The sequence below is a fragment of the Pteropus vampyrus genome, unplaced genomic scaffold (assembly GCF_000151845.1).
Source record: "Pteropus vampyrus isolate Shadow unplaced genomic scaffold, Pvam_2.0 Scaffold23, whole genome shotgun sequence".
NCBI lineage: Eukaryota > Metazoa > Chordata > Mammalia > Chiroptera > Pteropodidae > Pteropus > Pteropus vampyrus.
Window position 1 is genome coordinate 10,736,407 of NW_011888804.1, and position 11,419 is coordinate 10,747,825.

The following is an 11,419-nucleotide window of genomic DNA, read 5'->3' on the forward strand; positions in this document are numbered from 1 at the left end:
AAGATCTCGGGAAAATGAGACATAAACACTGAAGCTAAAAAATAGTCACAGACAACAGAGGTTGAAAAATAAAAATGAATCTGAAAGCAGTTGAATGCCAAGAATAGCTAAGACAAGATAAAACGATCCAGCCACTGCTTCTCAACCATTTCCTATACCATCTTTGGAAGGGGAGAAAAGGCGAAAGTCCTGGTTGTCCAACACTGTGATCTTGAAAGCAGCCAACTCTTAACTTCCAGACATCGGCAAAGATCAACTAGTCAATCTCAAAGGTGAATAAGCAACTTTTTAAAAAGCCCTGTGGGGAAAACATATGTGCTGCATGAGAAAAGAAGATACTAGAGCCAAAAATTACTTTTTTGAAGTATATTTAGTCCATGAAGCAGAATCCAGTTTACAAAACACCTAATTCTTATTCTCAGTTATAAGAGGTCATTGCATCTTTTAAAAATAGACCAAGAATAATGGAAGGTAATATGAAATTAAAACCACAATAACAAGTAAAATTCATTGGTCAAAGCAGTAAAAAGCAGATTAGACATTGCAAAAGAGCAAATAAGCAATATAGAAGATAAACATAAGGAAAATTCAAAGTGATAGAATTCTTTAAGAGAGAGAAAAATGGATAGGAGAAACATCATGCAGATTCAAACTATAGGCATCCTCCAAGAGGAGACAGAGCAGATCAATTAGAGGCAATAATTAAAGTTATAATAAAAGAAAACTTTCCTTAGGTCTAAAAAGATCTGAGGTGGAGGTGGAGTGAGTTCACTGGGATCTAGAAACTTAATAAACAGAAACCAACTTCAAGACTTAATCTAGAAAAATTCTTAAATTTCAAGGATAAAGATCAAGCACTAACAGTATCTGGTCAGAAAGAAAAAGATTATTTACAAAAAAGTTAACAACTGGTTTTCTTCAGATTCCTCCTCTATAATAATTTAATGCCTAAAGGAAAATGGAACGAGATTGACAGCACTCTGAGAGGATAGGTTGTAATCCTCCTTGGATGGTTTCATTCCCTCCGATGACTTTATTCCTCCCAGATCTTTAACCATCACTCAGAATATCTCTCTTGAACTCCAAGTAAGCATGTCCCCTGGAAAGCTGCAAATGACATCCCATAGGTGCTTCAACTCCACATATCCAAACTGCCAATAGTCAACTGCACGTGTTCTGCACTCTTGCTGCCCGAGGGTTTGAATCTTGGCTGTTCCACCTACTACCTGTATGACCTTGGCCTCAGTTTCCTAACTCTTCAGATGAAGATCACAGTAGTACCTACCTCATAAGTTTGTTGTACAGAGTAAATAAGACGACATATATAAAGCACCTGGCACATAGTAAGTATCCAATACATGCTATCTGTTGTTATTATCTACCGCACCCAAACCTGTTCATCTTGTATCTGCATAGCATCACCTTCACCCAGATACTCAAGCTGGAATATTGGGTATGATCTTTAACAACTCATTTTACCTCCGCCCCAACCCCTCCTCCCAGTCAACCGATCACAAACACCTGTAAATCTTATTTCTTTAATATTTCGGCAGTCGTCGCTACTCAGAATGTCTTCAGACGAGCAGCATCAGCATTAAATGGGAATTTGTTAGAAATGCAGCATCTCAGGCCCTACTTCAGACCTACTGAATCACGATCTCCATTTTAATAAGATCCAGGTGATTCATAGGCATATTCAACTTTGAAAAGCTCTGTTTTAAATGTATCTACTTTATTCCCACTGCCATTCTATTGCTTAAAGCCTACTGTTTCAACTCTCTCACCTAGGCTAGTACAGTAGCATAAATTCTTCTGCTGTCAGTGTCGCCCATCTCCAATGGCTTCTTTTATACCCAGTCAGTCTTTCCATAACAAAATTGACCATGTCACTCCCCTTCTCAAAGCAAATCAGTGGCTCCCCATTGCACTCAGAGCAAGGTCTATGCTGACTATCCCTCTACCCCAACTCTTTTTACTCCGTCCTCCTTTACCTTCCATGTTCCAGACAGACTGGACTACCCTCAGTTCTCTCTTGTCTTTGAGTCTTAGCCTGTACTGATCTCTCCACTTTTCCAATATTTGTGGACTTTTTTTTTTAATTCCTCCCCTCACCCCCACTTCCACCCCTGACCTACGGAGGTTGCTGTCTCCCCTTAAGAACTGGATCTCTGAAGGTGGGGCGTCTCCTCCCACACACTCACGGCACACACCTGGGGCCTGGCACACCCAGGGGGCCTGGTGCGCCCAGGGCCTGGCGCACCCGTGGTATGGGCCGTGGCTCTGCTGGGTCTCAAACCCAGGATCTTCTGCATGTAAAGCAGACGTGCTAACCATTACTCTGTGGAACCACCCCATTTGTGGACTTTTTAAAGCCACCACACTATCATGGCATGATGTATTCCATCACTGATATTCTCCAGAGAACTTTTGCCTGGTTCCATGGGCACTAAGCAATCTTACGATTAGAGACTGGCTTGGCTTCACTTGTGGTTTTCTGACAGGTAGAGTGCACTGACCAGAGGACAGCACTATTCAGGTCCTGTCGTAATTACTATTCATTCTAAGGTGGGGTTTAGTTATATATCAGTCTCTGCTGAGTCAGATTAGCATGAACCAAGTCCACAGGGAAAAATTATCCAGCGGTCCCCAGCCTTTTAGACACCAAGCAGTGGTGCTCCTATGAGAATGTAATGCCTGATGATTTGAGGTGGAGCTGAGGTGGTAATGCTAGGACTTGGTAGCGGCTGCAAATACAGAGGAGGCTTTGCTCGCTGGCTGGCTGCTCACCTCCTGCTGTGTGGCCTGGACCTGTACTGATCTGCAGCCTGGGAGTTGGGGACTCTTGATCTAGCCACAGTGACAACAACAAACTTCTGGAAGCACAAAGCTGAGAACTAGACTCTGGAACACTAAAACCAAACTAAGCCACTATTAAAGCATAAGACCCTACTCAAATGACTAACAGTCCGCCTGAATGTCTTTCTTATTGTCACTCTAGAGTGCTAACAGTTCACATATCTGTAGTCTTAGAAAACAATGGACATCTGTCATTTTTGCTTACATCAACTCCTCCTGGTAGCACAACCTAATTTTCCATTGGTAAACTGTCTCTTCTGCACTCATGAGTAAGCATGTGACCCAGGGCTCCCCAATCAGAGTCACAGATGTTAGTTCAAAGGATGAGTACATGACCTGATCCAGGACAGTGCTCCCTTTCCGCTGGTGTGGTAGGGCAGTGAGTACAAGTCTAGGGCCAAACATGCCATGATGTGAGAAATACTTTCTGAAAATGAAAGTGATACAGGAAAAGCAGAGTCCAGATTTGGAGATGATTTCCTATGACATAGTTTGAGGCCGTATTCAGCTCAGCCTGGACATTACAAGTTCATGAGCTAATATAGTCTCTCTATTTTTTTTTTTTTTTACTGAAGTCAATTTGAGTTAGATTTCTGTCACTTGAAACCACAGAGTTTCTGACTAATACCCTACCCAATTAACTCTCTTTTCTGCAAAAATTGCTCAGAATTGTATAATAAATCACCAAGACATGAATCAGAAACTCATGAATGATGAAATGAGAGAAAAGAACTGGCAATGAGCCTTGAAACTAGCTAAAGATAGAGAGGTAACTGAATAAAAACACCACTCAGTATAGACTGTTTGATGCTGATAAGTTGAAATAATTGTTACTATGGTAACACAAAATGCAAAAGAAGAGAAGGAGGATTTTTTAAAATAGCAGGGTTTTTAACTTCGGATTAACGCAATGAAAACCAGAAAGGGAGAGAGAGGGTAGAAAATGCCAGGCACTAGGTCTTGTTTTACATAAAATAGAGATAAAAGTTATTTTAAAAATAGTATAATGTTATGTATTTTTTCATTGTAAGAAGCTTTTTGTGGCATAAAAAGCTTTATGTCTACGTTATAAATTATTACAGGAGGCAAAGGGGAAAATATAATTTACACAGCAAAAAATCAACAGTCCTGTGTCAAGAAGTGTACTAGACACTTTCTTCACATTGTAAATGGAAAAGAAATCACAAAGAATCATAAAAACAGTATCAAAGCACCAGAAAATTTCATAATGGAAAGTAAGACTAGGTGTAACAAGGAAAATGTAAATAAGGAAGAAAATGTAAACTATAATTTCTATATAAAAATATGAAAATCTCAGATCAGATCAAAGGGCAAACTCTCAATGTATACTCTTGTTAAAAAAAAAGATGTGCCAAAAATACATGTAGTATAAAAAGGCATTGTGAAATCAAATGTACCAAATGATATAGCAACACAAAACAGGAAACAAAAACCTTTAGAAATACAATCAATAGAAACAGTTATAGTAAAATATATTACATACCACTATCAGACTGTGATATATAAAATAAACAAAAATAAACAGTTAACAGAATAAGGCATAAAAATACAGTTGAGTTCTACATTTACATAAAATACAAAAAAGTATGCTATAGTGGACCACAAGTTTTGATAAATTCAAACAGGTAAGTATTGTTCAGGTCAAATCTGATCACAGAACAATTTAACAAATCACGCAAATTTAGATTTCAAAATCCCCAACCAGTGGGAAATTAACAAACACTCTATTAAATAATATTCCAGTCAGGAAGGAAATATGAACACAGTAAAATGCTCTAGAAAATCTTGAAAATAAGATGACTACTGCTGAACACTTGAAAGGCAATTTCTTTAATATTAGATTGAAAGCTGGGCTCGCTGTTGGCACCATTATTACATACCATCGCTCTGACCCAAACAGAGCAGCTGATTCTCACCTCCTTTTCTGGGTTCCTCTTTTCTATACCTTAAATTTCAGTGTTCTCCACTTGCCAGTTAGAAACTTTCAGCTTAAGTCCAGAAAACCTTGAATCAAACAGGGCCAGGAGTAGGATAAGGCAAGTGAGGCACCTAGGGTGCAACATTTAAGAAAACAGTCACTCTCAGGGTCATGCAACTGCAGCATCAACATCTGAGAGTGAGCACCTCCTTAAATATTGCATCCTAAGTGTCTGAATTGCCTCACCTTAGCCCTGGCCCTCTTTTCAATTAAGCAGTTAAGACTCATGCTTTCTCACCTAACAATAACCCCACAGGTAAATCTCTTGCTCTTCTTCTCTGCCCTTTTCTAGGCTCTGCCCTTTTCTGGGCATTATGCTCAGGCAAGTAGGAAGATGGCTGCAGCAGTTCAGACCACACATGGCGCCACACCATTCAAAGACAGAAAGGGTTTGCCTCTTTGCGTGTCTCCTTCTTAGGAGATGTTCAGTTACTTTACATCCTTGCCAGCATATGTATGTTAAATATTTTTTATTTTGGCCATTCTAATAGATGTGTAGGGGTATCTTTTATGTTTTCTTCTAAAAGTTTTATAGTTTTACATTTAGATCTGGAGGACAAGGATCTTGTCCTCCCAAAATCAAGGTTGTGGGTTCTGGTTGCTAACTGCTGCTTTTGAGTTAATTTTTGCATAAGGTGTGAGACTTAGATTGAGTTTTTTGTTTGTTTTGTTTTTTGCCTACGGAGGTTCAATTGTTCCAATTGTTGAAAAGATTATCCTTTCTCCATTAAATTGCGTCCGCAGCTTTGTCAAAAAACAATTGAAAAGAGGTTACATCAAGGAATAAACAGAGTGGAAAGGTCTAGGACTCCAGCCATCACTGGAAACAACAGTTGAACTGTCAGGAACTGCCTGAAGCAACTATTTTGGAGTCTAATAGAACACTTGCAGCAACAAGTGGAGGGTTCAGTGAAGAAGATGGTCAATTGGTTTTAATGTGGTAGTAGCTACCATCTTTATTCTCCATCCTGGTGGCAGGTACCTATAGGGAGTGCAGCCCACATGCTGGCACTGCTCTTTGGGCTCAGAATGAGCAACAAGGACCTTGTCCTCCCAAAATCAAGGTGGTAGCTTCTGATTGCTGGTTGCTGCTTTCCATCACTGGGCACAGAGATTGGCCATTGTTTCAGCCTCACAGGGAGAAGCAGCTTTCTAGCCATAAGAGGATTTAACTTTTTATTTAAAACCTATTTATTTATTTAGGATGTATTTTTCTCTCTTGGGAGCCAGACATTTAAGGAAATTTCATCATGTCACTAGCTGACCTTAGAAACAATGGAAGAGAAACTTCAGTGAACATACACAACAAGGAAAACACATTTTGCAAAAATTGTTTGGAAAAGTCACAAAAAGATGGCTTTAGCCATCGGCAAGCAAAAACTAACTATCTCTAAAGAGTGGGAGAATTAGATCTTTGGAGCTACCACAACATGATATTCAGAATGTCCAGTTCTGAACAAAAAATTATAAAACATACAAAGAAACAGGAAAATGGCCAATTCACAAGAAAAAAATAATTTGACAGAAACCATCCCTAAGGAAGCTCAGACCTTGGAATTATAACTCAAAGACATTAAATTAGCTACCTTAAATATGTTCAATGAACTAAAGGAAACCATGGAAAAGAAGTAAAGGAAATCAGGAAAATAATGTCTGAACAAAATAGTAATATCAATAAAGAGAAATTATAAAAGGAACATTTGAGTAGGCAGGAGAAAGGATCAATGAACATGAAGATAAGATACTTGAAAGTATCTAGTCTGAAGAGCAGAAAGAAAAAAGAATGAAGAAAAATAAATAGACCTAGAGATCTAGAGGATACCATCAAGCATACCAACATATCCATCATAGGAATCCAAGGAGAAGAGAGAAAGGGGCAGTAAAAAACTATTTGAGGAATAATGGCTGAAAATGTCCCATATCTGATGAAAAACATATCCAAGAAGCTCAAGGAATTCTAAGCAGGATAAGCTTGAAGAAATTCACAGAGATATATTAAATTCAAATTGTGGAAACTCAAAAAAAAGTTTTTTGAAAGCAAGAGAGAAATGACTTGTTATTTACAAGGAATTCTCAATAATATCAACAGCTGATTTCTTGTCAGAAATCATCGAGGCCAGAAGGCAATGGAATGACAAATTTAAAGCCCTAAAAGAAAAAAATACCCTGCCAACTAAGAATTCTATATACAGCAAAATTATTCTTAAAGAATGAAGGAGAAAATAAGATACTTCAAGATAAACTTAAGCAGAGGGAGTTCATTACCTGTAGACCTACCCTACAATAAAGTTTGGCTTAGCTTTCCCTCTGCCTGGAAGGCTGTTTCTCCCCTTTCCAACCATGAGACACTATGTACTCTTTGCAAGTGTTTAAGCCATCTAAGATGTTCCCACCCCTTGTTCTGCCCAGAATCCCTTAGTTTCCATGCCCATCTATCTCAAGTCTTATCTATAGACTCAGTACAAATAGACATTTGTTAAAAGTGTGGGTAGAAGAGACAGTTACCAGCACTAGTACACCCAGGACTCCTAAAAGCACCTGCCTTCTCTCTGCTATCTCCCTGCCACCCCCAGCTCCAGGCTCCAGGAATCCCTCTCTGGGAGTGGGCCACTCTGGCTCCTGAGGACCCTGGTTCATGGCTTCCCCTCCTGTTCTCCAATAGAAACCAAAGAGAGCTCTGAAAAGCATCAATCTAGCCAGTGCTGGGCCTAGACCCATCCAGCAACTTCCAGCTGCTCTCGGAATGTCATAGGTCACCAAGCCTTGTGGTCTGTCTGATTCCTCCCTCTGTGGCCACCTGGCCATTGTCCCCAATCCACAACCCTCCCACCCCATCTCCAGGTCTCCTCAGGCCTGCCTCCCTCTAATCAGAAGGTGTCACCAAATAGCCAGGCCTCTAGGCCTCTGCCCACCTGCTTGGTCCTCCCACTCACTACAGATGCCTTGCCTTGCCAGCAGCAGAGCTCCCTGGAGAAGGGGCCTCGGTCCGCCAGCTCCCCACTCCAAAGTCCAGAAAAGTGGGCTAGCAAGCATTTGCTGTCTTGAAATGATATTAAAGCCTTTTTTTGTTTAATCCTGATTTTAAAAGTAAAACAATCATTATTGAAATTTTGGAAAAAACAAAAATTATAAAAATGTAAAAACCAAAATAAAAATCCAACCACCAGAGATAATTATGATTCCAATTATAGTGATTCCTTTCAGCTTTTCCTGTCTGTGTAGAATATATGCATTTCTTTGCATATTTATACATTTATGCTTTCATATTTTGCTTTTGTCATTTAACATCATTTATCTTAAGTTTTTCCTCTGATTTTTATATTTTCTAATTATTTATATTTCCTAATTTTTCTTTCTATTTCTATTTAAACTTCCTAAAATTATTTGGGAACAGCATTTGCAAATGTTGAGTAAGATTCCAGCCCATGAATGACTCCAGCTGGTGGAGATCTAGGCTCTATTCTGTTGTTGACTACCATGGTTATTCCAGGATAACCAACCACCTTCCTTATTCATTGTCCATGCTTCTTGTTATGTACAGTGACCAGATGTCCTGGTGTTTGCTTGTTGTCCCAGGTCAATCATTAAGGAACTGTTTTGGCCCTTGCTTACTCTCAAAGGTTATTGTTGAACAATAGATTACATTGACCCTCCTTAAGAGGCCTCAGAGGTACCCAGAGATGATAAGTGGTTGTCAGGGTGTGGGAGAGCAGGGCGGAGGTGGCTCCTGGATTCTGTTGTGGGCACCTGGGTGAAGGATGACAACGCCAATCCCTAGGACAAGGTCGAGCTTAGTGGGAATGCAGCGAGTTTTGGACACATTGAATCAGAAGTGTCCACGTCACTTTCCAGGGACACCGTCTAGGAGGTATCTGGAGATGCAGTCCTTGACACCAGAGGTTACTTGGTGTGCGAAGAGGTGCTGGTGACTCCCGCTCTTGCTTTCCTGGGGTCACTCAGCAGCTTGGTGGAAGGGTGAAGTCATCCAAGCATTTCAGCAATGCCTATGTTAAGGCATCAGTGAACCGGTGGGGAGGAGGGGGAGGGACCACAGTTTCTGACAATTTTTCATGATCTTGCCCCCCTAAGCTTATCACACACACAGGTCTCAGATGGTCAACAATGAAATGCAGTGCTGTTGCAAATTGTACCTCAGTTCAAAAGTGGTGGTGCTGGGGGACAGGAGGTGCATGGTAACCATCTAAGCTGAAGCTCCAGCTTGGCAGAGTTTACCTTTTCTAACCTCAAACCTCTGTCTCAGTCAGTAGCTCTGGGGCCCATCTGTGGAGAATCAGTGAAGGGCCCACTCTCACTGACAGAAGAAGGATCTGGGGCCCAGAGAGGAGCTACCCTTGAAGGTCAAGGTCAAGTCTAAAGAATACATCCTAGAATTCAAGAGTAGAAAGAATAACCACCAATTCCAAATCTATCCTCATGGTAACCCTAGGAGGGGGATGTCATCCTCCCCATTTGCAGATGAGAAAAGAGAAGCTCAGAGAGAGGTGACGTTCCTTTGCCCAAGGTCACAGCGGTTGGCAGAGGCCAACTTTAATTCAGGTCTTTGCTTTCTGCTCCTCTGCCTACCACATTGCCTACTTCAGAGGGAAGTCCCCCTCCTATGCCCCTTTGTTGACACTTATAGAACCACCTGGTGAATTACAGCCTTCATTCAGTAAATGTGACAGACACATGATGACACCATCTTGGGAACAGGCCCTGGGCTGAAGATAGAAAGTTGAAGAGAACATGGCCCCAGACCTAAGGGGTTATAACCTAATGGCAGAACTACAAAGCAGCATGTCTCTATTATTCAGATGAGAAAAATGAGGCCCCAGGAGGGGAGTGACTTACCCAAGCCCACTGTTCCCTCTTCCTTGGAAAAAAAAGGTCACCCAAAGTCAGCATCACCTAAATTGCTCACTCTCTTGAATGACCAAATGCAAACTGAATTACATTGACAAAAATTAAAATTAAAAATTAAAAAGTCTAAAGGAAGCAAGTGTTGGCGAGGATGGAGAATAGCGGACACTCTGCACTGCCATCCGCAAGGCACAAGCCCTTTGTATGACCCAGTCGGGTGGGTAAGGACGCAGTGGCAGCTGGCCTCCTGGCTGTACACCTGTGCAGTCACAGGGGCCTGCACCTAGCACAGTACTCTACCACAGCTGTCCTGAAATTCCTAATAATTTATCAAGGGGCCCATGTTTCGATTTGCACTGAGCCTTGTAAATTCCACAGCCAGTTCCTTCCAGTGGTTTCACTCCTTGGTATATTCCCAAGAAACTCTTGTATCTGGGTGCTGGAAGCCCTGCTGAGAATGTTCATAGGAGCTGTTTCTACAAAAAGCCAGAAACTCACATGGCATGGATGAATCCGAAGAACAATGTTAAGTGATGAAAATAGGAAGTAGAATACATACAGCAAAAAATAGTCTTTTCATTTTCATTTTACTTTCATATCTTTTCTTTAAAAGATAAGCAAGATGAAATAATGGTGTGTAAGGAGATATACATATGTGGTAAATCATAAAGAAATCACCTTTAAAGATGACGTGGAAGGTGGGTTCTCAAAGGCACACACAGAAAGCTTCGATGTTGTTGGCCAAGTGCTGTTTTGAGGTTGGTTGGTTGGTAATGATTATGCTTCACATCTGACCTATGATATTGATTCTCAATGTGTTTTATATCAGATACTTCATATTTTAAAAATAGAAGAATCCGCCCAGGTGTGCCACACTGTCAGGATCAGACATGGAGAGATGGATGGCACAAAGCAGGGCTGGGCAGCCTGCGTCTGTCACCCTGGCTGAGCTGGGAGGCTGATAAGAAGCTGCTGTGAAAGGGAAGCGTTCTTCTGCTGAGGTCCAGCCCTCCTGAACTTCAGCAGTTGTTGCTAAGAACCGGCTTCATGAAGTGAGGTTTCAATTCTCGAACATGATGATGCAGACAGACATTAAATGTACCAAATTGCAGCTCATTTTTGCCAAGGAAATAAGTACATATAGTTCTGACTTTAAAATGTATAGCTTTTATATATAATTTGTTTCGTCTTCAGTGACTTTACATTGTTTTAGTCTCTCTGGGCAAAAAGGTGCCTTTTATTTCAAGAGGTTTTCTTTTTTAAGCTGCATTTCTAAACACTTACCTTGGTTATTTTGTTCCACACCTGAAATCAAATTGTTTTTCCTCTCCTCTCTTTTCCAAATTTTGTCACATTGTCATATTGCTTTCCTAATTTAAGAAAGGAGGTAGAGGGGGTGAGGAGGGTGGGGGAGAAGTGGGGGAGGAGGTGAGGGAGAAAGAGGTGGTCTCCCTTGCCATAGCCAGAATGACTAATGGAGACAGTGGTCTGAGAAGAGGCCTGCCTGGGGTGGGCAGTGGAGCCCCCACAGCCCCCTGCACTGCACCCGGAGCTGGCACCTGCCTAGGACCATCTCCTGGGGTTGGAGCAATCCTCAAAGCTGCTCTAAGGAGGCCATGCCCACTCCTTGGCCTTGGGTACCCAGGTGTCCTGGACTCCCCCAGTGCAATCCCAGGAAGCAGACCCAAGATGAAGTGTGGCTTC